This window comes from Bos mutus, chromosome 10 (genome assembly GCF_027580195.1).
Source record: "Bos mutus isolate GX-2022 chromosome 10, NWIPB_WYAK_1.1, whole genome shotgun sequence".
NCBI classification, from domain to species: Eukaryota; Metazoa; Chordata; class Mammalia; order Artiodactyla; family Bovidae; genus Bos; species Bos mutus.
This window is the reverse complement of record NC_091626.1, coordinates 62,660,852-62,676,617: the sequence shown is the minus strand read 5'-3', so window position 1 is coordinate 62,676,617 and position 15,766 is coordinate 62,660,852. Positions and strand designations below refer to the sequence as shown.

At 38.1% G+C, this 15,766-nt stretch overlaps 1 protein-coding gene and 1 pseudogene across 5 annotated transcripts in view; one reads left to right on the top strand and one right to left on the bottom strand.

Moving 5' to 3' along the window:
• Positions 1 to 15,766, bottom strand: part of ZNF609 (zinc finger protein 609) — a 201,647-nt gene that overhangs the window by 178,323 nt on the left and 7,558 nt on the right. The window lies entirely within an intron of this gene.
• LOC102269157 (ribulose-phosphate 3-epimerase-like) lies at positions 5,176 to 6,491 on the top strand (annotated as a pseudogene).

Here is a 15,766-nt window from a genome sequence, read left to right as displayed (position 1 = left end):
GTTAAAAAAGAATAAAAAATCTATAGTTTTGAAGAGAAAATTATTTTTCAAGAATCTTACACTGAGTCACGTTGTTTGTTATGTGTTAAAACAATAGATTTTCCATTATGTAACATACATATATCCATCTTGTTAAAAATTATCTGAAACATTAAAGTCACTTCAGTGTAGTGTAGTGTAAATTTGAATAATTCCTGTAAACATAAATATCAAGTTATTTTTATAATTTTAAGGGTAAACTCAATGCATATATTCCTGGAGAAGATATGAGGCAAAATCAATGCTTATAATAATGTCGAACCTCAAAAATTACAGCCTTAGTATCAGTAAAAAAATTTAAAAAAACTTCCTCAAATTCTTTTTGTCCCAATTCCAAGTTGTTGTGGCAAATTGCTTTGGTTTTTCTAGTAAGCAGAAATATTGCCATTAACAATTTTTTTAAGTGTTTCTTAAAAAGTAGCTGGAGATGAAAAGAACATCTGATGGTCTGTGCTCATTTTCAGGTTCCATATCTTCTGTGAGATATTCATGAAATGGAGAGATAGCCAAGAGTACTGTAAAACATCAAGAAGCCATCTCATAAGAGAAAAGGTCTTAGAAACTGGTATTCTTTAGTATGGAAAGGAGTTAACTGAAGGGAGATGGGTATGAAGGTTGCAGTGTGGAAGAGAAACTTATTCTGTGATGCTGAGGATATAAACGGAACCAATGAGTAGAAGTTACAGAAAGACAGATGTTTAGTTCAGGAGAAAAAAATGTAATAATCTGAAATTCCCAACAATGACCTACAATGCTTAATGAAGCCATATCTCTATCAAAAGCAGTGATCAGAAAAAGCATCATCTCCAGTCAAGCTAATTACATGAAGAATTCTGTGTGTGGTAGGTGTAACCTGGACATGTCCAGGGCCTTTTTCAAATCTGAAGTTCTATTAATGTACCTATCAAAAAGTGCCTTCCCTACTAGAAAACTACCTAGAATTTCTGAATGACCAGAATGTAAACAAAGACAACATATCCTGAGAACCAATAAGTAGTGGTTCTGATGTTCTATACAGAGCACTGCCCTCCTATTTCTGAGTGTGTTAAGTAACTACCACTTTTCAACCAGGTGACTCTTCAGAAATTCAGCTTTCCAAACCCAGCAGCCTTCATAGTAACTTCGATGGTATCTTTCCAAAGATACACTGAAAAATTGCCAAGGATTCTTTACCAGTCTGGCTGTAGCAGCCAAACCACTTTCCATCTGCTCCCTCCAGCATCCCTGGCTTTATGCAGTTAATAATCAACCCTCTGACAGGTCACTGCAGAGATGTTTAACCACAGAAGGAAGGGTAACCAACATGGTAGCTGGAAATGAAAAGCGCTGACCTGCTACTTTATGGCAGAGAAAGTACAGAATCAGAAGGGCCAATACCTTACAGAGACCACAAAGCACTTTCAACTTGCAGGAGTTTCTGTATATATTTTCCTCTCTCGTCTCCTTCTGCCTAACTGTACTATACTTCCCTATTCTCAGTGGAATTACTTGCCACTGCTATTGCACTTTGTTCTGTACCTGATCATCAAGAACTCTCCTCTGAGTGGCTATAGCTAAGGGACCAAAATAGGCCGTGACAATCACTCCCCATTCCCTGTATCTGTAACAATAAATCTTCAAATTCCCGTTTCCTCTCTGGAACCCAACTCCATCTCTCAGACTTCCAGCCCACAGACTGGTTTGTAATCACACATTTCAGGTCATTAATTGCTTTTTATCAGGACATATGCCATAGATCACACCACCTCCCTACCTCAGTAATGAGCAAGGCCTCTCTTCCAGGCTAAGAATGGGAAAAAGAGTCTTCATGAGAGGACTCTGGCTCTGCCCAGAGGACATACACAGCAGCTGACCCTACTTATGTCCAAACACAATGAGAAAAATAATACTTCTTTTTCTGCTAGATAGAGCTCTATATCCATCGTAGAGGACTTCAAAGACACAGGATCTCTTTAACTGCCAATTACCTATAGCTAATCTGGTCTAAGCAGCAAATTGTCCAGGGCTGTTTCACTGTAAATTTAACTGTCCTCCCTGTTGTTACAGTTTTTGTATCAATCTTCTCACAGGCTTTGGTCTGAGCAAGTGACAGTTGTGTCTGAGTGAGTATAATCTGCTTGTGACCAGACAGGTCACACACATTTGGATGTGAGGGTGATCAGTCTTGGCTAGCTAGCTCTCACCAAAAGCTGTATGGACAAAGAAAAAATAGGCAATGCTCAATTCCAGGAAGGCAGCATGGTGTAGAAAAAATAGAAAACTGAGCTTAGAATCAAGAGAAGTGATTTCCAGACTCAAATTTCCAATGACCCTAGCCAGGATGTCAGTCAAGTTGCTTTATTAAATATTAATTTTTTTATTATAAAATGGAGGGAGAATTCATCATGGTTCTAAGCATATTATGAGGATCCAAATCTAAAAAATGTGACAACTCAAAAAAATAAAATGACCCAAATATTCTCATAATGTTCTAGGGTCTCAACTAAAAGAGGACTGTTTTACAGCTGTACAGGGATCTAAAGTATTTTAAATAAAGGAAAAATAAATATTTGAAAATCTTTTACAAATTAAATTATAGGTAGTACTGATATCCATTTGAGTTTTATGAAAGAAAATGGCAATCCTTTCTTCTTTCAACTACTCAGTTGTCCTGGTTTTCCACTGAGGCTAGGAGTACCTTCAGATGTGGCTCATGGAACTCTACACTGTAGTGACTGACAGAAAGACTCCATTTTGTTTCAAAAATCCCTCAGGGCCAAGGTACCAATCCCAAAGCTCATGTTTTTAACCTCTGGATTATCTCTTTTACAAACTGTTCCAATCTACTAGTTTATTGAGCCAACCACCACCACCCCTGCAACCCCCAACAGGCCTTCAAATCTAAACTGTGTGAGGTTCACAGGGTTTGATGTCCCAGGAAACTGTCACTAAATCAGTGGGATAAAACAAAAGTTGCAAGAAGAAAACCAAACTATACCATCTTCCCTGAATTTCAGATGCTACCCGGAAATCACATCATACTCAGTCAACCTTAGGTGAGCCCAGTACAACATGTAAACCTTCAGTGGTGACTCAGCTTATCCAGCTGCAACAGGCATCTCCCTCTCTACCTGCCACACTAGACCTCACTGATGAACTGAACTTCCAACTAGGGCTCTAATGACAATCAACCAACTTTCCTTTGGGTCGCTCCCTTAATTTATTACATTCATTACTGTAACAAAGGAACTGTGTCATATCCTCAAGTACCACAGCTCTTAGCTTATATCTCCAATGGGAATCAAATACGGACAAACAGTGCCAATTTGAGAAGATGGATCCAATTCAGCAGAGCTCCTCTGACCACATGTCACTTAAGGACAGAAGAGCAAAAGCGCAGCATCTCTCAGTCCCTCAGTGTTTATATGCTGCATATCATGAGTAGTTTTATGGTCTTCACAGGCTGCTATTCTCAGACAAAGACTATGAGGCTTGACCTGTTTCATCTCACACCATCAACTGACACTTCGACTAGACAAAGCTATTCAACAGGGCTCAGGTTTAGAGCCTTGGTGTTTGTCAATACTGCTTAGTACCAGCATACATTTCGAATAGGCTAAATAGCATACTAAATATGCAAATAATTCAGTCCCAACCCTGCAGGGATTCACTGGTGGAACTGGTTCACAGAGAAAACCCTAACCAAGGCCTCTGTGTAAGGAGGCCAAGAAGCCAAAGGCAAAGATCATCTAGAACATACGGTAACACTTCACCATCCTCTCTCTCCCAACAGCAGGGCTCTGTAACCCTTCATAATTCAGTTCTCTTCCCCAGAGGTAAACTTTATATACCAAAGAGGTGATGTCAAATTCTCAAGAAAAAAGTGGAGTTAGCTTAGGAATCAGGAGATTTAAGAAACTGGGCCTCCACACAGAACTGTTGTGGCAAAGCTTTTCTATGGCTCAGTCTCCTCACCTCTAAAACAGGGAATAACGTGGGTCAAGTTCACAGGAATGAGGGAAAGGAAAAAACTCAGGCATTTTTCAGGAAACATGAGGAATTACCTTCGTTTTTATATTCTAGACTTCATCTCCCTTCTTAAACCTCTTATCTACTATCCTATAGTAACTCTAAAGTGTACACAAAGAAAACTTCTCTATTAAAAGATAGTATCTACACTGTCAGGCTAACCATAAAAATAGTGGGATCCACACACCCACAACCTTCAGGATGTCTAAGCCAGACTGACTTCTCCAGCCTTCTCTCATGGACACAGTCCTCTGTACCCCATTCCCACGTTACCGCCTCATGGCTTTTACCTCAGACATTCCCTGCTCACACCCTACCTCCCAGTGCAACGATTTGATTAACATTTGTTTCTTCCACCTGACTGCATGCACCCTGAGAGCAAGAGGCTGTTTCTCTTTTGTTCATCATTATATCCCAATAACAGGGTTTGGGTCACAGTACTCCCTCAATAAATATTTTGGTCAATAAATGAGTGAATGAACACTACTTTCCTCAATGGGCAGAACCACAACAGTGCCAAGGCTGCCATTTCTTTTCTTCATTCTTACTTGAGCTTGATTTGTCACTAGTTATAAACTGTCTCAATTACCTAACAGGCTTCAAACTTACCAGAAAAGAGAGTGGATTTCTCTTTTTTCTAAGATACATAAAAAGGATACAGATTTATTAAGAGTCTAGGGGAAAAGTTAGAAAACAATCCAGTCCTCACATTTCTTAAAATGCCTAACTGCTCCAGAATACTCTCAGCCTTCAGCCTCATCCATGTAGAGCTGTTACCCAAAATAGGGCTAGCCCGCAAACGAGTACATAACCAACCCCTGGGAGCCCTCATACTTAAATGTATGATACATTCTATCAGACTTAAACTGTCCAGGTATCACACTTTAAACACCTATGAATCAAAGAGGACAAATGTCAGAAAAATGGCCATTTCTGAGAGTTTACTGACTGGGAAGAAGCATGAGGGAAACTTGTGAGGTGTTAGAAATACTCTATTATCTTGAACTGGATGGTGGTTATATGGCTACTTATACGTGCAAAACTGAGTTATGCACTGAAGATTGGTATACTCAATGTACTTTATCATATGCACGTTATCTTTTTTTAAAAAGGTAAAATCATACACCTATGAATAAAGGTACTATACTACTGGATCATGGTCCTGTTCCTAAAAGAGCATTTTATGTGATCACAGTAGACAGGAATTAGGCCAGTAGTCTTCACAGGTTAGGATATTTAGAGGGATGGAAAAGAAAGGAAAGAAGGAAAGAAACTACAGTTAAGGATCACCCTGTGCTTCACTATATTACGAGGAGATTTATACATCTGTTGGAGAGTCTGAATGAATTATAATGACAAACTAAAAACACTGAGGTAATTAATATTAAACCCTGGGGAAAAAACATAAGTTGCATAAGAAAACATAGTAGTATACTAAATAGTTCAATAATAAATATTTACTTACTAATGGATACTGATAAAAGCAAAAATTTGATTTGATAAGCAGAGCACAATAGGATAGCAGATTATTTTTTAGAAATACAGAAGTAAATACAAGAAAAAGACCAAAAATCTTAAAGCAGTTGCCTACTGGGAGTGAGACTTGGTGATAGGAAGGGGTAAATAGTGGATTACTAAAAATGGCATGGCCAATTGGGGTAAGGTGCCTTCATCTAGCTGGGGCTCTTGAGCAGTAACTTGCTCTAGAGAAACAGCACCATGGCATCTGGCTACAAACTGGCTCATCCATCCTCAACAGTAATGTGGCCAGTTTAGGGGCCAAGTGCCTCCAGATGCTGGACTCTGAGGTCGATTATCTGCACCTGGATGTAACAGGTGGGTGGGCATTTTGCTCTCAACATCACCTTTGGTCATCCTGTGGTAGAAAGCCTCCAAAAGCAGCTAGACCAGGACCCTTTCTTTGACATGTACATGAAGGTGTCCAGACCAAAAAAAGTGGGTAAAACCAATGGCTATAGCAGGAGCCAATTAATATATGTTTCATCTCGAGGCTACTGAGAACCCAGGAGCTTTGATCAAAGACACACAGGAAAACAGAATGAAGGTTGGCATTGTGATCAAACCAGGAACTACAGTTGAGTATCTGGTACCATGGGCTAATCAGATAGATATAGCACTGGTTATGACAGTGGAACCTGGGTTTGGAGGGCAGAAATTCATGACATATGATGCCAAAGGCAGGAGCTAACATGATCGTGTCTGGCAGTGCCATTATGAGTGAAGACCCCAGATCGGTGATCAACCTATTAAGAAATGTTTGCTCAGAAGCAGATCAGAAACGTTCTCTTGATCAATGTAACCACAAGGAGCCCACTGTTTCTTCTTATGAGATCTCCTTTTTACTGGAAAACAAGAATATTGACTACAAATCGTACCACAGTTCAGACAGCGCTGCTTTTCTGGGCAATTACGCATTCCAGTGACTAAAGTTCATTATGCAGAATGTTCCAAGAGGTTAGAAATTGGTCAGTGTCACTTCATTTTTAGTGATGGAATTGAAAGATTAGTGTGGTAAAATACCATTTTTACTGGGAGACTTGGTTTTCATAAAGAGTAAAAATATGGCTGTATTAAGGTTATGAACAGAAATATGTCTTAATGCCTAAGGAAGGCATGTTGGCTACTATGAAAAAAATTCTTCTCTGAATTTTTAAAAATAATTTTCTTTGGTTTCTTGGCTGTTTTCAGAAAGCAAAGGAAGTTCTTCTGTTTTTCCTGCTTCGTGTCATTTTTGATTTATGTATGTGATAACTAAGTTTGCATCTGACTGGGAATGGCATACCTACTTTCCTAGCTTCAAAAACATTTATTATCATTTACTTTGTACCTTATATTTGATACATAAAAAAGTGTACTATGAAAAAAAACAGTGGATTACAGATTTTAATTAACAGCAATATTTGACCTTTAATATAAAGCTCATGGAGGACAAAAACAAAAAAAGTGTACATATTAATCTGATAATGCAGAATATGCCACTTTAATGGTGGAAAGTGAACAACTAAAGAGCATGTTGATGAGGGTATGAGAGGAGAGTGAAAAAGCTGGCTAGAAACTCAACATTCATAAACTAAGATCATGGCATCCGGTCTCATCACTTCATGGCAAAAGAGAAAGGGAAAAAGGGAAAGTGGTGACAGATTTTATTTTCTTAGGCTCCAAAATCACTCCGAACGGTGATTGCAGCCACAAAATTAAAAGATGCTTGCTCCTTTGAAGAAAGCTATGACAAACCTAGACAGTGTATTAAAAAGCAGAGACATCACCTTGCTGCCAAAGGTCTGTATATTCAAAGCTATGGTTTTTCCAGCAGTCACGTACGAGAGAGTTGGTCCATAAGGAAAGCTGAGAGGTGAAGAATTGATGCTTTTGAATTGTGGTGGTGGTGAGTCCCTTGGACTGCAAGGAGATCAAACCAGTCAATCCTAAAGGAAATCAACCCTGAATATTCATTGGAAGGACTGTTGCTGAAGCTGAAGCTCCAATACTTTGGCCACCTGATGCCAAGAGCCAACGCACTGGAAAAGACCCTGATGCTGGGAAAGACTGAAGGCAAAAGGAGAAGAGGGTGGCAGATGATAAGATGGTTAGACAGCATCACCAACTCAATGGATATGAATTTGAGCAAACTCTGGGAGACAAGAGAGTACAGAGGAGCCTGGTGTGCTGCAGTCCATGGGATTCGCAAAGAATCTGCAGTACCAGAGTCGGACACCACTTTAGATACTGAATGACAACAATTAATCTGATAAATAAAATATTTAAAAATAATATTATAAAAATATATACTTCTCCAAATATTTCTGGATTCCCTTACAAGTTATAAAACATATTAATCCAATAATTTATCAAAAATCTTATGAGAGGCAGGAGTGAAGCAGATATAAAAGGGCAATGTGAGGTACCTTTGTGGTGATGAAACTGTTCTGTATCTTGGCTGTGGTGGGAATTCCCTGGTGGTTCAGATGGTAAAGAATCTGTCTGCAATGCAGGAGACCTGGGTTTGATCCCTGGATTGGAAAGATCCCCTGAAGAAGGCAATGACACCCACTCCAGTATTCTTGCCTGGAGAATTCCATGAACAGAGAAGCCTATTGGGCTACAGTCCATGGGGTCACAGAGTTGGACACAACTGAGTGACTAACACAAATACACACACTCATAAGTGGGTACAACTAAAACTAGGGAAATCTGAACAACCTGGGTAGATTGTATCAGTGTCAATATCTGGTATGATATTGTTCTATATTTGCATGACATTACCACCAGGGGAAACTGGTAAAGGGTACAAAGGATCCCTCTGTATTATCCTTACAAATGCATGAGACTCCTACAATTAGCTTAAAAGTTTTAATTAAACACACACACACACACACACAAAAACCCTTCTAGACCCTATTTCTAATTTCTACTACTTCTACTGTTAACAAATTTTATTTATTTACTATTGATAAGAGCAACCCAGTAATTAAGCTAAATTTATTTCTAATTTGAAAAGGTGCTCTCTATCCAATACAGATCCTAAGAACTGGTGAACAAGTTCTTCTCATCGCTTGATGGAGTCTGACAATATTACCTCTGTCTTTAAAAACTAGATTAAAAAATAAATAAATAAATAAATAAAAACTAGATTAAAAAAAAATCATTTTACATGTTTTCATTAAAGCCTTCACTTCATTTGGTCTCCAGTTCTGATACATATTTCTTAGGGATGAAAAGAAGGGGCAATATCACAAACATGGACAAAACTTGGTTTTGTACAGGGGGACGTTTATTTTTATCTTTCTTTAGTTCTCTTCCTAATGATGCCTAGCTTTCCCTGGCAGCACACTGAACTAATTTTTCAAAGAACAGCTTACCAAGATTTCCAGTCTCCTCTAGGGGCTGAAAATCTCATGCTAGCAAAGTGGTTTGGACTTACTGCCTCCTTTTAATGTAATACTATCCACACCAAAGCTCATCTTTGAGTTTTCATCCCTCCCACACAGCCAAGATACTTTGGATGTATAATCTTAAACAATTGGGAACCTAAGCACTTGAAAGAGCTTAGTGTCATGAGAAAACCTGAATATGTCACTTTTGTAAAACATTTATTAAACTGTCAAATAAAATGAGTGTCACTGCTTAAACCCTTCCACCTAGAAGAACTTATCATTGAGATAATTTCTGGAGGTAATGTCATGAGAAACCAGCACAATGCAATGGAAAAAAACAAAACAAAGGAGGCGGCAGGAAAAGTTCAATTCTATTCTTACTCTCCCTGAAGATGTTTAAGAATCTTGGGCAAGTCACTGCACTTATCTGAGCCTCTGTTATTTCATCTATAAAAAGCTGAGATAATTAATATACCATACAGTGTAATACTCTCAGGAGAAACCGGAATAGCACCCTGACATCAAACTCATTAATATCCTTACAATAAAGTGAATAAATATTTACTTGAAACAGAACAAACCACAATGAAAATAGCCATAAATAGCCTCATTAGCTGAAGTCAGGTTTGTGCCTACCTTAAAAAAAAAACAAAACAGCTTTCAGAATTTGGGGGTTTTAGAATTGCAGAGAAGGAACTATAGGCCTAGATGGATGTGATTACTGTCAGAAAGTCAGTTTACTAATACAAAACAAAACACTTTCTCCCATTCCAAGGCTAAAGTTTTTAAACAGCCTTGGCCTGACTTTAATAAAACTAAACGATGTCTACTGGTAACCACTCTGTCCACACACAACTGTCAATGATTTGTCATATGTGACTTCTCTTTATGTAAATTAACCCATTGCCTTGGCCCCAGTAAGTTATATTAATGATACCAAGTCATCTCAATCTTTAATTTACATTTGATCAACTTTCTAATATAGATTTTACTCCCGCTACCTCCAAACCCTTCTTATGGTGAAATCTACTCCAGTCCCTTCATGTAATGATCATGCTACTTAATTTGAAGTGATGTACTTTCACTGGGAGTTACAGTTTATCCTTGAATTTTTTCCTAAATTCTAGGGTAGATGGATTTAGAGATCTGATCAAGAAAAGTTAGACAGCTAGGGGAAAAAAAATGTGTTGGAACAACTAACTAAATATCACCACTTCTGTAATAACTTTTGGGACTTCTATACATTTTTCTGTACTTTATATGCATTAAAAGAGATTAATTCATGTCCCAATTTCTTATTTTTTAAAGTTAAGCTTATCATCATTTGACCAGAAGCTTTAAACTGCTTGGAAAGAGGGAAAAACAGAAGTGAAAATTCTCCAACCTCTTCATCCCTGAATGGATCTTTCACACCATGATCGAGTGAGTAGTCTTACCAATTTTCTAGCGGTCTTCTTAAAAAAGCTCTTAACAAAAACTCTTACCATCAGTTTAGCAAAGAACTTAACTAATTCAACATCTTTTTCTTCTTTCACCTAAAATTTCTAGGCAGCACGCATGACTAACCATCATCACTTTGTGGGTTTCTTTGGTCTTGACTGAAAATGTTTTTAAGTTTTTTTTAAAGATGCTTTTCTCCTCTCGACAGCCTCTGAGACTATGCCAAATGACCATCTGTTTTGTATGGTGCTTTTGATCCCTTGCTTTCTAATAAAATGGTTTTTAAGTCTTTAAACTTTCAGTGGGTTATCTGCTATTTGAAATCTTTCCACTTGTCCTACTGTACATACTTTATCGCAGCTCAATTTCTTAAAAATGAACCCCCCACCTGAGAGATTTTATTCTTCCTCTCCCTGAAGAATGCTGAGCTTAATCAAGATATGATTTCTCTTAAACAGTGTTGACCTACAGAAACCTTTCTCAATTCTTGTTTGTTCCTCAAAGCAAAAATCCTGGTTATTTCTTTGCACTATAGGATCTAAAACTGCCAACTGTGCAGAGAAGTTTATTTTAATCAAAACCATACTTTAAATGTGCTCTTAATAAAGTAGTTAACCAATCTATGAAGAGTAAATAAACCCCATATTATTATTATCTGGCCTAATTTTGTAGCTTCTCCTTTAACAGTTTCAACTCAGTCACATTATTTTGATTAGGACTGTGACATTTTAAGTAAGGATTTCGATCCTTATAAAAATGTAATCGCTTGTTGCCTGTGTCATCCCTATGAAGTGCACAGCCTAACAGCACCACACTTCAACAATTTGTTTCTTTCCATCAAGTATCTGAGATGTGAATTAAATCACTGTTTATCATTATTTTGCCTACCAAGAAAGAAGGAAAAAAATTATATAAGGATGACAGAAATGGCACTCGTCATGTTTATGTAACACTTTTAAATAAATCTAATGCTTCTGATCACAAATTCAGGTAAAATATATTACAGACTTGTTGTTGGAAGAAAATGTCACTTCACTGTTATATTACCTACCTCAATGTGATCTTGTTAAAACTGAATTTCTTTCTTATAGAAAGGCTCCATAAAGAAAAGAATATTACCAGACACTGTCCTGCATTTCCCTCTCTGTCAGATGGTGTTACCGAACTCATCTGAAATCCACACTGCCAGATTTCTAGCTTTGTTAGGACTATAAGGGCCTGCTAATACAAACCCCAGAAACAATACTACTGAAAAAAAACCAACTATCACTAGCAAACTAAACTATGTTAAAAGCATTTCTACTAATTAAGCAAAACTACTTGGTCAGTTAAACTGAGACCTTTTTAACCACTACAGAAAATTAATGACATAACGAATTAATAGCCACCGGCTTTAAAATTCACAGTATCAGTCATATATTACTGTACCACTTGAGCATATGTGGTGAGAATTTATGACGTCAAATCTGACATGTAGCAAATCCTGACAAAGAAAAGCAATGTGATATTTGCCTAGGACCCTCTCTGCCTAAAACAGATTTTTCTTAAGCATCAATCCCAAGTTCATTAAGAACTTTTCTTCTAAAATTTTATATCAAAAATAGCACATAGTATAGTATAGAATGGCAAATAGGCCTCCTTATATATTGCAACCACACAAGTTGATGATATAAATAACTAAAAATAGAGTATACAGGTACCCAGCACCTTTCAGCTACCTCAAATGGCATACAGTATAACAAACAGGCTGAGAGCTTGATGTCCACGAGGAGCATTCTATACAACCCAAGGACAGAAATAAGACATTACATGTCTACATATTAGGTAGGAATTTTAGCTTCCAGTCAATTACCAAACAGCAGTCGGCCTAAGGGATTTTTATTGCCTATCAGCTTCATGTAAAGAAAAAAGGGAAGAGGTAACAGGAAAAATAATGAAATAGTAGAAGGGTTAGGAAAAAGCAAGCAAGGGAACTATAAGAAAATTTACAAAACACAAGTCAAACAAGAGAGCAGCTAGACATCACAAGACATCTTCACCCTCAGGCTGATGAATTAGGTACTGAGACTTCCAGAACAAAGCCAGCTATGCACTGAGAGGAAATCAAAATAACACAAACCTCAAAATTAAAATTTTAGGCTGGAAGCTAAGTGTATAGTCCCTGAAAGCTTATTTTTAATGAGCTACCTCAACCCCCAGAGTTGCTGAGACCTCACTAGAAAGAGGGACTATCATGATATTGGGCTTTTCCTTTTGAGGAAGGAGAAAATTCAGAGGCCTAACTCACCTATTACTCAAGGCACCCAAGGCTCAAATACCACTCCTCAGGGAAACTGGCTATAAGGCCTTCTGTTCTACCCCTGCTGTCTTCCAGACATGACTGCAATTTTCACCATGATTAACTTCCAGGAATGCCAGCCAGAGGAGCAGCCAGGAAAAAAGAACATATTTCCCCCTCACTGTCGGCTAGACCCTTTGGAACAACTACAGACAGTGCCTCTTTCTCTCCTCGGGGCAGAAGAACATTCAGCAACCCCAGGGGTGCCTAACAACCCAGTAACACACTTGCACCGTATTTCTCAAAGATGCCAACTCTGATCATCTTATTTAAACCTGCAAGCTTCCTATTTCCTTCATCTATCCCTCCTCTACACTACTAACCCTCCTTACTCTGTTCTGTTTTTTCCCCACATCAATTATCACCCTCTTTATACTACATAATTATTAATTATGCTTATTTCTATTTCCTTTTGTTAAAAGATCCATGGGGTTGGCATTTTTTGTCTATTTTGCTCACTGATAGATCCTAAGCAGCTTGGACAGGACCTCACATATAGCAGGACTCCAGTAAGTATGTATGGAGTGAAAGAAGTAAATAAGAAAAACTAAAAAGACCTCTTGGAGGCCAACAATATCCAGAAGGCCCAACAATGCCTGTGCTCCTCTAACAGAATCAGCCTGGTTCCCGTGCCTGACCTACCGCACTTCTGTCTGTCGCGTACTACCTCTCCTCACCCCAATTCCTCCATCGGCTAGGATACACGGAACCACAGCACTACTGCAGACAACTACGGGCGACACGTGAGTGTCCTTGAGTCTGAAGGATTCCTGAAGGCTTTCGTAGTCTGCAGCTTGTTCCCAGGTTATTCGGTTTGGGACAAAATGTGTTAGATGCAAGTTATCTTAACACAGAGAAAGTTCTGGAAAAAAAAATCTCAAGAAGTTTCCATTTTCAAAAAAACAAATTCCAATTCAATTAAGCAAGCATTAACATAATAAAGTTATATTCAAAGCACTGGGCTGAAAGTCATGGGAAACAGGAGACTGAGGTCTCTTATGGAGTTTAGAATGAAGGAGGAAAAAACATATTCACATCTAATTATAATCAAAGACAGGGTATGACACAGTGCTATAACAGAGATTGTAGCAGAGAGTTAAAGAGATACAGAGGAATACAAAATCAATTCTGGAGACACAGGCAGATGGGAAGAAGAAAGTTAAAGTCTTCAGGAAGGAGAGGAAATTTTTTGGTAGGTTGAAGGAAGAGTCAAATTTGAAGCTGAATGCCTTAGAGCAAGGAAGGGCATTCCAACAAAAAAAGAAAAGAAAAAAAACTAAGGTGTTGAGACTGAAAAATGCAAGGTAAGCAGAAGGAATGGCTGTAAAAAGAGTGAGAAATAAATGAAATGAGACTGAAGAAGGCCAGGGTTGGTCAGGTTATAGAGGATATCAAGTGCTGGCCTATACAGGCAACAAGGAGTGATTAAAGGTTTTCAGCAAAGAAGTAAAATGATCAGAACTACATTTTGAAAAGTCCACACTAGAATTCCTTGCTACATACTCTTCTAGAAACAAATTCTTTCCTTTCAGAGCACTTCAGCTCATAATCATACATTCATTCATTGACTGCTGGTTTCCCCAACTAGACGTGTAAGTCCTGAATGGACAGAGACCACATCTGGTCTGGCACACAGTGTTCGATAAACACAGGCGCACCTTGGAGACATTAGGGATGCAGTTCCAGACCACAACAAGAAAGCAAATATCACAGTAAACCAAGTCACACAAATTTTTTGCTTTCCAGTGCATATATAAGTTATGTTTATAATATACTGTAGTCTATTAAGTATGCAATAGCATTATGTCTGAAAAACAAGGTACATATCTTAATTTTAAAATGCTAACCATCAGCTGAACCTTCAGCAAGTCATAGGAGTAACGTCAAAGATCACTATCATAGATCACCATAACAAATATAATAATGATAGAAAGTATGAAATACTGTAAGAACTAGAGAAATACTGTGACACAGAGACATGAAGTGAACACATGTTGGAAAAACAGTGCCAACAGACATGCTTGCCACAGGCTTGCCACCAACCTTTAATTTGTAGAAAATGCAGTATCTGTGAAGCACAGTAAGAAAGGGATGTCTGTATAAACCAAATAAAAACTATAATAATAATGCAGCAGTATACGACATGTAATACAGAAAGAAGCTTTAACCATGAGGTTACTACAATAATACACAATATGGAGGCCTAAACTAGGTCAGGTGAAAAGGCAACGCCAAATGAAAAGATATCTAGAATGATTCAAATTTAGTGAATGAGGTGATGAGATGAGGTGGAAGGAAGAAAAAAGAACGAAACACAATCCCAAAGTTTTGTGTCATGGCAACTGGAAGAACTGTAATGCTTAGCAGAGAAAAGGGGACGCAAGTTCCAGAAATGATGGACTGGAGGTACATTTGAAAGCAAATACCAAGTAGGAAAAAAATTCCCCTTTTCCTCTATCCCATTCAGATTCATAGACTTGGTGAGGCTCACAATTTCAATGTCTCTTCCAATTTCTCTAGGTCCATTGCTAATACCATTCTTGCTGAGCTTCACGTGAAACCTCAAAATTTGTAACTGCAGTTTACAAGGTACATTCCTGAATTCACTACTGCTCACATGAATGTTCATCTCAACCAAACCCAAAGAGCTCACCTAGGAATATTACCAGGAACATTCTGGTAACATACCAAAAACCCACTGGCTTTACTGTGTACATAGAATAGGTAAGACAATGCTGCCTTACTCTATACTGAACCACAGCCTAAGAAACTACAGGTACTAACATGCAATGTGGTATCAGCATACAATGCAACGGCCTAACTGCCAGATTTGGATTTCAATCACGGTGTAGTACCGGTGATTTGGAAATCTACACGGTGTAGATTTCCAAAGGTTGCACAGCACCTATTCTGTAGTACCGGTAGATTTGGAAATCTACACGGTGTACATTTCCAAAGGTTGCACAGCACCTATTTTGGCCACTGTCCAATTCAAAACCCAGACACTTGGGGGAAAAAAATTTCTAATACAAATCTTTCAAAAATC